Source organism: Tetrao urogallus (assembly GCF_951394365.1).
Source record: "Tetrao urogallus genome assembly, chromosome: 6".
In the NCBI taxonomy this organism is placed as follows: domain Eukaryota; kingdom Metazoa; phylum Chordata; class Aves; order Galliformes; family Phasianidae; genus Tetrao; species Tetrao urogallus.
Window position 1 is genome coordinate 15,907,028 of NC_136819.1, and position 14,387 is coordinate 15,921,414.

The window sequence follows — 14,387 nt, forward strand, 5'->3', positions numbered from 1 at the left end:
CTGAACCAAGGCTTGGAGCAGCTGCCAATTCTGCAGCATAACTATATTTTATTTGCAGGAAATTGTTTCCTTTTGCTTCACTAGGATCCACTCAAAAACCTCAGGCGGGTCTGCACTTTAGGAACTAATAAAGCTTAGCAGGGAGCATAGGGGCGAGAACATGCCCGGCAGTCCCACCATGCCTGTTCCCTCTCTTCTTTCACAAGAAAACATTTTCCTTTAGAATAACATCTGACAAAACAGCTGGCAGCAGAACAGTATTTCATTAGAGAAGAGAGCAGCTCCGAGCTGGTGGCATATATATCAAGGAGACTTGACTCATGATCCTTAGGAAAGATCAGAAACTCTGGCAATGCTCAGATTAATTACCACACTGCGATACTGCAGCCTGGGGCAGGGGGAGGAATAGATGCTGGTGGCACCTTCTGCTCTGAACAGACTTGTAATTCTCAATGAGAAGCTACCTGGCAAATGCAGCACTCAGGGAAGGTGACAGATTTACAGCTCCCAGAGGCTTCATTTAGCCACAGAACAGGAATGGCAGCAACCAGGCAAGATCCCACTGCTATGCACACCTGAACAGCTCAAAACAGGTATCTCAGATCAAGGCAGATGCTCCCCAGAAATAGGCTCTAATGTGCTGGGCTCTGAAGTAGGCCTGCTTATATCAGGAACACATGAAGAGGAAACTGCACCACAAGTTTGCTGAGAGGATGCTGTGAATGCTAACAATGTTCACTGTCCTTGGGCCGGGCCCTCAGCTCCAAAGGACTCTAGAAACTCTCCCTCCAAAAAAACAGCCAGCATGGTTATTTCCACGTGTCACCAACCTGTACCTCCTTCTGATCTGAGACCTCAGAAACACAAGGCCAGCTGCTCACAGCTCAAACTGCACTTGCAGGCAGATGACAGGGAACCTGAAATTTGGCTCCACAAGCAGGTCCTGCTCCACTGAGCACAGCAAGCAGAGCCTTTCACAGAGCTCAGCTTCGCTGCTGGGAGGAGGGATCTATCTGCTTCCAGTAAGCTGGCAGGGAACAGCTGCAGGCTTACAGAGCACAGTGATTCACGCAGGGATGGCAGGCCATGAATCAGAGAGCAATCAGGGCTGTCTCCTGTATGATCTATCCTTTCTAAGCAGGAGCACCATCACTGACTCCACAGCGAGCTGTTCACACACCATGCTCTCCTTACAGCTAGGGCAAGCCATGCTCTGTTGCTCAGGCTAAGGATGGCACTGGGCTCTGAGCCATGTGGCCCCAAAAAGCACAGTGGTGCTGATCTGTACCACAGCACTGTAGCGAACGATGGGGAACTCAGAGTCTTGTGCAGAGTTCTGTGATGTGGGCAGGGTCTCTTGGCTTCAGTGCTGATAACAGACCCACAGAAGCAATGTGAAACACTCTTGAAACTGGACAAGAACAAGCAACGTTACTTTAAATGCACGGCTGAGTTTTATTTCCAAACATAGAAGCAAAGGTCTGTTCTGAATCACAGAGATAATTATAAATGAGCTCTTCAGTGAACAGAAAACGGCAAGCCATGACACAAGGGTGTATTTACAGATGCATAAAACCATATTAATAAGACATGAGCTCAATAACAGGAAATGTTTTGCTAATTGAAAAAGTGGCTGAAAGACCAAAAACATTTTCATAACGAAGTTCATTTGGTCCAACCCAATAGACAGTGGCTTCATCAGTAAACTAAATTTAAAAAGTAATTACAGAATGTAGGCAATGAAACTTAGTTATGCAATGAAAAGAGATATTTATACCTTTATTTACCAGAAATCAAGAGCAGGTTCCTACCATGCTCACAACGCTCTGAAATAAAATTTCAGCACTCGTGAGGCCGCACCTCGAGTACTGTGTTCAGTTTTGGGCCCCTCACTGCAAGAAAGATATTGAGGCCCTGGAACGTGTTCAAAGGAGGGCAACAAAGCTGGTGAGGGGTCTGGAACACAGGCCATATGAGGAGAGGCTGAAGGAGCTGGGAACGTTCAGCCTGGAGAAGAGGAGGCTCAGGGGAGACCTCATTGCTCTCTATAACTTCCTGAAGGGAGGTTGTAGTGAGCTGGGGGTCGGCCTCTTCTCTCGTGTCATTAGTGATAGGACCAGGGGGAATGGCTTCAAGCTACGGCAGGGGAGATTCAGGCTGGACATGAGGAAGTATTACTTTTCAGAAAGGGTGGTCAGGCACTGGAATGGACTGCCCAGGGAGGTGGTGGAGTCACCGAGCCTGGGGGTGTTCAAGGAAAGGCTGGATGTCGTGTTGAGGGACATGGTTTAGTGGGAGCTATTGGGAATAGGTGAACGGTTGGACTGGATGATCTTTTAGGTCTTTTCCAACCTTGGTGATTCTATGATTCTATGATTCTATGAAAATACACAAAGATGGGTGGAAACAAGAAAACAAGGAAAAAATCTCAGTGTGACAGAAGCTGCACATGAAAGAAGAAACAGTCTGAAGATTAATTCAATAAATTAGACACTGAACAGCTTGAATCCAACTGTCACCTGATTTGGCTTCCTGCACAACCTTGGGCAAGGACCTTAGCCCATCACTTGCTGCTGCTCTTCCTTCCCAGTGCAGGAGGCTCAAAATACCCTAAATCTAGCAATGCTGTAAGGATGTGAGAAGCCTTGCAGGCCAAAGAATGCCAGCTGTGAGCACGACAAGCTCCAGGCAACCAGTTTCAGGCTCTCATCCTTACTGAGCCTGAACCCTTAGGACAAACTGGACAAGAGAAATGCACCAATAGTTGAGTACTTTGGCCCCAGTTCTGCATGCTGAGCACAGGGCAACAGCAGCAGCACTGCACAAGCAGCATTTTGTTGCACTGACACTGAGGCACCTGAAATCTCAGTGGTATATCACATCAGACAGACCACTGTATTTTTACTGGCAGAGCCAAAGGCACGCACCTACACCACAGCTCAGAAAGCACGTGGCAGGCGCACACACACACACACACACACTCTCGTGCTGGCTAGACATTCATTTAGTCATAGCACACTCCTCCAGGTCCATTTGCCTCAACTTGCACAGTAACAGTACTTAATTAAACAGCAAAGAAATCCAGGTCTGCAGGCCTTTTCTGCAGAACCTGCCCTAAAGCAGCACCTGATGGATGGTAAAGAAACAATGCCAAAGCAAATGAAATAGCTCCCAGGCCATCAAAAGTTCTTAAAAAATACTTAAAAATAATGAATGATAGCAAGAAAATTGGTATCCTAAATGTCAGTGCTGTCACTTTAATAGATATTTTTTATGAACTGGGGCAAAACAGAACATCTCACACCTTATACCACACTCATTCCCGTAACTAAATGCCCAGCAGGAAGCAAAGGCAATATGCAGCCCTGCAGCCAATCTTTGCCAACGCACACAAGACAGATGTGCTGCAGGAAATCCTACTGCACCTATGTTGCTAGGAAAGTGCAGCTCCCAAAGGGCTCTAAGTCCAATATTATTGGCCTCCTGCTAATACAGCCACCTCAAACACCCTGCAGGCATGCTGCTGGAGTGAGGGGCAAGGTACAGCTGCCTGGAAAGCTGGACCAGATAACTCCGACCTCGAGGCAGCTCCTGGGAACTGAACAAACACGCTTTCCTGGTACGTGCAATGCAGCTGTGGGACAGAAACTTTTTAGCATCAGTGAACTGACTAAAGAACCTCATTCTCCAGCAAGATGAAGCTCCAACTATTGATAACATGACCTCTGTGTTCAAGTTCCCCCTCTATAAAAACAATAATATCACCACCACTGCTTCATGTACCTCAGTGGATTATTTGAAGAAATGGCCTCTGGCTGCTTATCAACTCACCAGCACATCTTGCACAGCTCAGAAAGCAGCAAGAAGCTGTTAGATGAAACCTTCCCAGCAGAGAAGCTCTAAAGCTTTTAGCAAATTGCTCTGATTTACAACACTACTAAGTTTCATTATCTATCCAAACTGCCAGCCAACATGGGTCAACAGATTCAACACTGACCTTCCCCTACCAAAGCACTCCACAGAACCACCACAGATCTTCAGCCCTCTTCAAAAGCTTCTCTTCCACCCAGTCTTCTTGCTGGCTCTGGTCCTCCGCTGGATTCGGCAAAGCAGAAAGCTGAAAAAGAAAGGAAGAGAGAATCATGAAAGATTCTCAAAGAATCAAAGATCAGTATGCAGTAATACGCTTTATCATTAAGCCATCTTCTTAGTAGAGAGTGCCTGGTTCCAGAAGACACTATGAATGCATTTGATTAAATTGGAAAGCGTGCACTTGTTAATGGGGAAGAGTTAGACTGCACTGCAAAGACCTCCTGATGGCAAGAACCTACCAGAATGCACTTACATTTATGTCTGCAGCATCTTGTAAATGCTGCTACTGCTTCTGTCAAGCCTGTGAACAAACCACAGTGACATTCTGGTCTGAACAGTCCAGGAACAGCTCCATGAGCAAGCTCTTGAAGACCCATCTGTACAGTGGGGTGCTATACCCCATGTTCAGTGCTTCAAAATGATCACTGGATCATTGCTTTAAACCCAGGCATGAGTAGGCACTTCTAAACTGCCTGGAAAGAGGAAAGTGGGGGGCATACAGTGCCAGAACTCATTGCACACATCCATCCTCATCTTCCAGGGTTTAGGAGTTCCTGACGCTAACTTACTTCACAGCTTAAGGCTTAAAGTCTTCCATCTACTGTCCCTCTAGGAAATGAAAGCACTAAAATTCCCTTGCTTGCCAAGGTGGGATAATGAAGTGTTTGCAAACCATCTGGGAAGAGAAAAAGGTTACTTCTTATTATCAGATCAAATTCAACACAATTCATAACCATTTTAACTTTCTATTATCTTCAAGGGGAGGTTCCTGCAGGCCTTTTTCTGGCATAGTACAGACAACACACATTCACTTACAATCAGCTTGGTTTACCCCTGCTTCCATTCCCTTTGAACAGGGATGAACATAAATGCTCTGCCAAGAACTAGAAACTTGTTAATTCACATTACTCTGTAGCCTCTAGACCACAGGAAAATCTCTTGAGAGAAACAGTGGAAATCCCAACACTTGAGCCATACAGTTGTACACCAAAATCCCAGAATCATAAATGAAAACTGAACAAGAGAACTTTCTGAGGAACTGGGGAGAGGAGGGAAAGCAGAGCACAGACACTGGCAAAGCAAGCAATAGCTTTGACACATCCTTGGTCCTGAGGCTAGACCAAGCTCTGACACTCCTGAAGCAGCCTTGCTGCAGTACCATTTTTACATCTGCTTCTTGCTGCTCCCACACTCCTTTCCAAAGAAAAAGCTGACCCAGGATGCAAAGCTGAATGTTTTGTTTTCCATTACAGCATGCTGGAACATGCTGGAAAGTCAACGTACTTGTGCCTCAGGGGCAGTGGAGAAGGCAGAACAGGAGCCAGGCATCCAGTGAGGCAAAGCAGCTTCTTCTCAGGAATTTTCATTTATACTTGGCAAAGGGGAGACACGCAAAACAGATTTGAGTCCAAGACCCTCCTCCCTGAGGAGGAAATCAAACAAAATTCCCTAGAGAACAGCCTGGAAACAGCCTTTACTCTCTGCACGCTGTCTGAACAATGATACACTCCTCAGAGCAGGGCATCATTTTCCTTCACTGCAGAGTGCACAGTGCAGGAGTGCTCACCCTCAGCCCCTTGGAGCTGCTGAGAAATGAGCACAAAGCAACATCCTCACCCCTTCCTAACAGGCCTCTGCACAGTGGCTCTGGCAGAGGTGGAAACAACCTAGAAAGCCACTGACCTTCAAAGAAGAGTGAGGTCTCTTGGTCACCTTTGGTAGACCCTCCATGGCCCTACCTCTCTGCTGCAACAACACTTTTCTGAAGGCCTTAAGATTAGCAAAATCCCGTCCTGGGAGTTTGGGAGAACAAACCCTCTGGGTCCAAACACCGTCTCCACAGATGTTACAAAGCTAGGTTCTGGTACAGGTTTGTCACTCTTTCTTTTTTGCACGCTTGTAAATTCTCTCCTTTCTTCTGCTTCAGCAGGTTAATTTTGCATAAGACCCTGAAGAGACATAGACCCTTAACTCTCGTTAATATGGATAGAAGTCCGATATCCAATGAAGAACTACGTGCCTAAAGCACCTGGGGAGACACCTGCTCTTCAATGTGAGCTGTCTCTCAGATCACTTAGCTGTCCCTCTGATTTTTTTCCACGACTGTATTCCAGAAGGAAGGGTGTTGCCGAAACAAAAATAGCAGTGAGATCAACTTCAAACTTAGCAGGGATATTTATGTTCAGCACCACACACATACTTGTGTATTAACGTGTTCTACAAGAGGGTTAGTCAAACCTGGGAGAGACGACGGCTTGCTGCGTGACTATTAGAGATAAAAGGGACCGGAGAGGAGAGGAGAGGAGAGGAGAGGAGAGGAGAGGAGAGGAGAGGAGAGGAGAGGAGAGGAGAGGAGAGGAGAGGAGAGGAGAGGAGAGGAGAGGAGAGGAGAGGAGAGGAGAGGAGAGGAGAGGAGAGGAGAGGAGAGGAGAGGAGAGGAGAGGAGAGGAGAGGAGAGGAGAGGAGAGGAGAGGAGAGGAGAGGAGAGGAGATTGAGGGAGAAAGAACAATTAAGCATGCCCAAGACTGTGATCATGCTCCAGAATTGTTCTGCTGCAACACAAACAAGAATGCTTGCTAATGCTTTCCAGTCCTTGCAAAACATCCCCAGCTCAGAAAGCCCCAGCCACTGCTCCCAGCACTCAATAACCTGGGGAAAAAAAAATCTCCCCCTCCAAACACACTGACCAGCAGGAGCTGGAAGGCAGCCCACAGAGCGGCACCCAGCACATGATTAATGGGAACTCCTTCTGTGTCCAGCAACATCATCTTGTATCTAATAAGGCCTCCTTTATTCAGAAGGATGCCCTAGCACTCTACACTATTTATACACAGGAACCACTTCACCAGTCATTGAACTGAGGCACAAAACAATAACCGCCTTTTTTCTTTTGCACTTGAAGCGCCAGAAATCAGCAGCTGGGATGTGTTTGCAGAAAGCTCACAGCAAGGAGAGTTTGCTGGGATAAGGAATAGCAATTCAGACAGGTCAGGGTTAGCCAACAGACATGACAAACCATGCTCGTTACAGCCTACCATTGATATTATAAATTCTGTTTTCCCATCTCTGTTCATGGGCGCCGTGTTTTGTTTTGCTTTCTAAAGCAGGGCTTTGTCTGCGCTGGAGAATTTACCAGTAGCATTAAGCCGCGTTTCTAAACAGAAGAGTTTGTGCAGAATCAGCTTTCCTCCTGATCCCCTCCTATTAATGACACTGTCATTTTCAGCTCAGCTCTCAGAAGCAAAGCCATCGGGTTCTCGGTGTTTTCATGCAATATGCACAAAGCCTCCCCTCCCTGTCACCAGGCCAGTACTAGGACCAAGCCAATAAATGCACTCATTACAATGCTCCCAGCCCCCACAAAGCTACTCGGGCAATTCTGTGCACGAATTCAAAGCCATTTTCAAATAATGCAGTGATCACAATGATGCCTTCACTCTATAAACAGGTGGTTTTTACACAGGGGTTCAGGCTTGGTGCAAAGACTAACCTAAGGACATGCTGTGGCTAGCGTACAGAGTTCAGCTGCAATCTCTTTGCAGAGGTGCTTTCATTGATATTCCCTACTAATCTCAGCAGTGAAAATGCAACTAACTAAAAACCAGCAGATTTTCTAGCTACTTCCAATCCCAGGTGCATGGTCACAGCAGGTCGCCATCTAAATTAGCTCACAAATGAATGCTTGGGACTTGAAATGCAAAAACATGACCAGCATTCTTTAGAAAAGAGGATGGGCAGTTGATGTCACTGTTCCTTGCTTCTCAATGACACAAAGTCCAACAGTCTCACAGCCTGAAAGAGTCTTAACGTCCCTCAACGAAGAAAAAAGATATCACGATATAACAGGAGCAGTAGGAAAAGATTCTTATCTCAAGATTCATCCGCGCCAACCTGCTCTGTCCTCCGAAGGCCTCTGCAAGAATACAAAGCTGTCAAATGTCCATTTTCAAACTACCTGTTAGCACTTCCATGCCTGCACCCGAGACACCTGGCTGCAGGTAAGAGCAGAGCAGAACATAAGAAAAGCTGGCTACATGTAACGGCTGTGCAACACCTGTTTTGCTTTAACCAGGCTGATCTTGTTGGCGCCTTCTGTGCTGGAAATGACAAAGCCAAAGTCCTCCAAGTCAGAACACAGCCCTGACCCAGGCAGACAGCCTCAGACTAAGCTGCACAAAGGCTGTGTTTTAACAACAGTTGAGAAAGGGTTGGACAATGGAAACGAAGGTAACAGTCTTATCGCTTCAGACACGTTGCTGATTAGCTGAGTGCCGCTTTCAGCAACAAGTGACAACTTCTCAGTGCATTAGGAATAGATCAGATTCCTGCAGAACTAGGAATGGGGACATGCACCCTGTGTGCTGATGGCAAAGGGAACGTCACCCACAGCAACTCTCACCTCAGTATGGCAGCTAGAGAGCTGCTGGCACTACCTGCAGGAGCTTCCCCTCCTGCTCAGCACAGCCACCTCAGGCAGCAGTGCTGTCACACCTGGAAATACCCACTTCTCTACAAGCAGTACCACAGGAACGGCCAAGAAATCTCTTCTGACCATCAGTCCTTATTACTACCCACAGGTGCAGATCTTCAAGTGGTCTCCAATTTGGAGCAATCAAATGCTTTCAGGAGTTCTATTCCTTTTTAGAGCTAAAAACACTTCACTAGAGCCAGATCAAATATCAAGAACAACCAAGGGCAAATTAAGTGACTTTTCATTTTCTGGAGCTGAGAGCGCAGTCCATAGCTGCCTCTCTCCTGTTGCTATAGAAGCAATACTGAAAACACCCAATCCACACTGCATGAGGCAGCACTGAGGAAGTTCTTCCAGCAAAAATCAAACAACCCCCAAGCCAAAAATACGACGTTTCTCCCCCTTCCACTGCCCCTCCACGCAGCAGGCTTTAAGGACTCCACCAGAACCATTTATGCTACTGTTTTTAGATTAGCCTCCAAACTTGACAGGGAAGCATCAGCATGTGAATAAATAACTGGAAGGAGAGGGCTGTGCTCAAGGCAATTACTTGCTGGCCCTTTGCCAAGGCTGAAGGCAGAGGCAAAAAGCAGTCCCCAAGCTCAGAGCACACTCCAGCAGGCTCTAAAGAAACCCACTAGCCATCAGCCAGAGCTGCCAGCAGCAGCGCTGGGAGCTGGGCTCATATAGGTACTCCGTGCTGCTTCACTTAAATTACAGGCAAAGGGCAGGTGGCAGCTTCATAAAGGGAACAGAGCTATAATCACCTCAGAGGTGTGCTGGGCTTTGGCAGGTCTCCGTCAGTATGGTCTGCTTCGTTTGGAGCAGGGAGGGATAAGAAAATGAAAGGGGGTTCCTCTAACAGGTGTCAGCACACAGCGGCTGCATTTCAGATGCAGCTAAAAAATCCTGCCATGGATTACTTCCTCACGCCTTCAGGTGATTCCAGCACTGTACGAACAAGCCTTGTTACAGGAAAGCTTAAAAGGAGTTTGATACCTAATTCTTTTTCACCCCCCCTCCCTGCAGAGCCAATTTTCACATCTAGAGGGACCATATAATCTCATTTGACTTCCCACTATTTCAAAGGTTATAATTTTAAAGGCTTAAAGTAGTCCATCCTACCTGTCTAGGACAACTTGGATTAACTCTCAAATAGCAGGATGACTCAAAAAACACTTCAAGAAATGGGAGTAACCACATACTTTGTTCCTTTGGGAGCCTCTTCAAATGTCACTGGCATATGCTCCAGGCTTTGGACTACTACTTTGCACTTGGTAAAAAGCATCCGCAGAGCATTTTCCTCTGTGATAGGAAGATGGCAAACATCTTGACACCAGAGTAAGCAGTGTTCCCTTGCAGCTGTCTGCTTTTCCTTCCCTGCAAATTCCTTATGGCACAGCTGTGAGTCAAGGACCACATTGCCTCAATACCCTGACCAACTCTAAGGCGAGACCAACAGCCAGGATTTTTCCTTGTAAGTACAGTGGCTTTAAATTCCCTTTGTTCCTGCCTGGGAACACACCAGAGGTAAGCCCTGGCAATGAACAGAGCAGGCTTTGTTAAGCTCGTTCCCTAGCACATCACAGGAGCTGAGCAATATGCTTGTATGTTCCCCTCTCAGGAGCAGGAATGAGACAGCAACCCACCACTCAGAGGCACAGCAGTTAGCAGCCCAACAGTTCCTCCTCCTCAAACGTACGAAGAGGTCCTATGCATAAAAGTGGAAAGAAAAAAAATCCTCCTCAAGATGGCAAGGTAAATTGCAGGCTACAGCAGGCTGTGGCAAATCACAAATCACCCATCTCACCTCTTGCAGAACTCTCATCTAAGCCACATCTCTCACAGGGGTGAGAGAGGGCTGCTCTGCTCTCCATATAGTGAGGGGAGACCTAAGGCAGACATTCTTCTGCTAGCTGGTGGCACCACTCCTCAGTAAGCAGTGCTCCCACACTGCACCAGAGCCACCCCTTCTGTGCTGAACGAATCGTATTGACAAGCACAAAGCCCAACGCTTCCCCAAACATGTGCAGAGTTTATGTTTACGGAACAGATGGACAGTTTAGGTGGCTCCCCGCAGTCACCCTTGGAGCTCTGCCTGCAGCTTACGGCCACCATGAAGCGAAATGAAACATCACCTCTGTCTCCAGGGCAACATGGGGGTTGATACGGGGGCATGAATTCCTCCCCTCTGGATTCCACCAAGGCTGAGAAGAGATACTGACATTCACAAGCTGTGACTCAAGCCTGCCTCCTCCACGCTCACGGGCTGCCATGCCAGACATGCCAGCATGAATGGCATCCACATGCTGGCTCCCACAGTGTGTAAAATGGACTGGATCTGTGCTTCCCCCTTATTTTCTCTAATGTTGGGCTGCTGGGGTCACTGAGGATCAGTGCACTCTGAGAACAACCACGCAGACATTGCTGCTCTTGCTCTGGCAGATTAGCAGACAACAGGCCATTAAGGCTCAAACACAACAGAAACCTCCCCTCCAGAAATTCCTACCCCAAACATCTCTTGGTTGAAGTGAATTTAACCAATGGAAAAGTCAAATAATCCATTGTTTGCAGTCCAGTTACATTCACAAGTGACCAGTTTGCTGGGTGATGTACAGAGCTGAAAGTCTAAATATACAAAGCCAGTACAAGCCCTAAAACCCTCTGTGTATATGAGGCTGGTAAGCCACAGTTTGTACCTAACCAGCTGCCAAGCTGTTAACCTTCCTGACCACCCCGCCTCGTCCCACAAGACCAGCAATCTGCTTCCACTAGTGGCTGCTTATGCTTACACCTTTCTAAGGAGCCACCTACATCCAATAGCTGATTGCACTGCTACCTGAAACACACCTACAGACCTGTACTGCACTCTTCCAGCTGGCAGGGAAGGACCACAACCACCTGCCCAGCCAAAGGAGTTGTGGTTAGAAACATGGACCAAGCTGGTCATACCCAAACACGGTCCAGACCCCAAAACCCAACTCCATTTGGCACATAGTATATGAAGTGCAAAATTGTAATTAGCCTCTTGGTGTTTCTCCTGTCTACTTCTCCCACGTAAGGGGGAAGTGTTCTAGGGTGAGGCATCAGATATAATTTCAACTCACCCAGATCTTTTTCCTACGGCATCTCCAACCTGTCCCACTCTTTTGACAGCAAAGATACATGGGAAACATTGCATAATTCAGCACAACCACGCAGCTTCTAATGAGCACGCATCTTGCACTCCACAGCTACAGGGATAAACTCCATCTGAGTACAGACATCCAGGTAGAGCCTGGCAACTCTTTCTGCTGTCCCAGCTCCCGCTGCTTTGTTCTGTTTCCCTTGGGCTGCAAAAGTGAACTTTGCTCCTTCTGCATTCAGACCCAGTACCAGCAATAGATAAGAAACAACAGTCAGTGCCAAGCGTTTGATGTCACCTATTCCTGGCTCAGCAATAATGGGCCTTTGTCAGGAGAAACCAGCAGGAACAACCTGTGGTTCTGAGCAACATCCCTCCTCACACCTCCCACACTTCTCACTTCCAGCCTTTCCCGAGATGTTTTGTTTCCTCTCACCACGCTGCTTCCCACATCCTCACTTGGATGCACTCTCGCCTTTCACACTCGTGCTCAGCAGTAGGTATGATAAGCAACTCAGTGGCAGCCCGTATGGATGCAGCCTAGAATTCGTATCACGGAGCTCACTGCATGATTAAAACTGTAATTGGTGGTCTGCACTCTGCTGACAGTGGCTGTGGGTCAATATCCAACTGAAGTTATATAGCTGTTAAGTATTCCATTAACCTCTGCAGAACATTAATTCCTGATGTACTTTCCCATCTATCTAGATAAACATCACTAGCATTCAGCACTGCTGGTGTCAAAAAATGCACACTATACACACTTACATGTGCCACCAGCTACTTAAATTTACACCCTTTCTACCTCTGGCACATGTCCAGCTAGCAGGGAAAACCATTAGCACCTGACCAGCAAGAGCAATTTGTGTGAGAAACACAGACGGAGCCACTCATACACAAACGCAGCTCCCACCTCTCTTATTTTGACATGAAATATCAGGAGTGCAAAGCAGCAATTATCCTCCTGCTCATTCTGCCTAGAATTTTATTACAGTATAGCAGCCAGGACTCAGGATTAATAGGACTGATTGAAAACATTCCCCCAGATGCCAGGCTGTTGAGATCACACGCAAAGGAGCTTGGCAGGGGGGAAGGAGCCAAGCACTGCCGAGATGCTCATCAGTGCTGCTGTTACAGTGCTGATATCTACCAAGAGCTGGCAGCAAATGGCTTCTGTGCCCTCGGGAGGGATGGTGTAGGTGCTCTCTGCAGACCTGACAGATCACCTCATCTGCATCCTGCAGCCCTTCCCTTCCAGTCCCTCCCTCCACACTCGAGCTTCAGGCACAGAAAGGGGCGTTTCTTCCAGATTGGAGAGATGGTCACCACTCTCGGGGGAAAGCTCTGTCAAAGTGCATGTTGCTGCAGCAAGAGGAAAATCATGTTCAGAGTTTGAAAGGAAGGATGAAGAAGAGAGAAGGAAGGAGACCTGATCTTCACCAGAAGAATCTAGAGGATTTTAAACAACCAGGAAGACTTGGTTTCCATTCCTCGCAGCCAAGGAAGTAGGGATGTGCTGTAATTTCCAGGAGTCACCCTCCCTCCAGCTTTCCATGACCTCAGCAGTTGGTACAAGTGGTCAGGGAGCAGCTGGAGATACCTAGTGTCAAGTCCAAGAGCAGAGATACAGCTGGGGAGTGCAGGAGGGTCTCTTCATGAGCTTTAAAGAGCCAGACTGACAACGCCACTGAGGACAGTAGCAGTAGACTTGAACATGAAACAGCAAAGCTCCCCTATTTTTGTTTTTCACATTTGGTACTTCCACATTTTATCTCTCAAAGCTTTATTCTTTGGCAGAATGCACAAGAAAAATCACAGGAACAACATGACAAGCAGACAAGATTGTTCGAAACAGAAGCCAGACTTCACAGAAGTGAATTTACCATGGTCAACCAACTCTGGGACACATAGCTCAGAACCCCTTCACGGCTTCCTCAAAAGCAAGAGAATTGTTCCTTGGTCTGCGTGTGTGCAAAGGAAACAGCCACAGATTTGCACTATAACTGCGACTAGCCGTGAATAATACGGAATGTTCCTTGGAAATTTCTTAGCAGATAGATAGCACGCCATCAGCCACCCCCATCTAAAATTTTTGCTTCACAAAGGGATACAAGCAGCTTTCTTCCACCCCCTTGCTGAAGAATCTCTCCCACCCAATAGCAAAAATTTGAGGAGGCCACACCAGAAATGTCCTTTGCAGAGCCAGGACTTTGACAATGTATGCCTTACTGCACTCACAAAGAAGCAACATGAAGCGTAAGCCAGCACAGCAGCAGTATGGCAGCACTCAAGACTGGATTCGTCGTGTGCTGTTTGGAGGAAGAAAAGGGGCCGTGGGAAGAAGAGAGGAACACAACAATTCTGCAGACAAGCAGGAACAACACAGGCAGTACATGGCAAGACAGCGTGCCAAACCGCGCTAGCAGGGGTCACGGCCACAAAATCTCACACTGATCAGCAAAGCTGCTGATGCTGCACAGGCTGCAAGGGGTTGGCAGTCAATGGGAGTGAAGTGAGGCAGTTCATCTCTCCTGTGTCATGCTGCAGTCTGACAGAACGAGACGTGTTTTGCTTTTAGTAGAACTACCTGGCAGCAAAAGGAAAAGCAATGCTGCAAAGGGCTGCTGCTGTTCATCCTACACAGCACTAATGACGGCACAAATCACTGAGTGAAACCCTGAAGGGCAGGAAATGTGGTC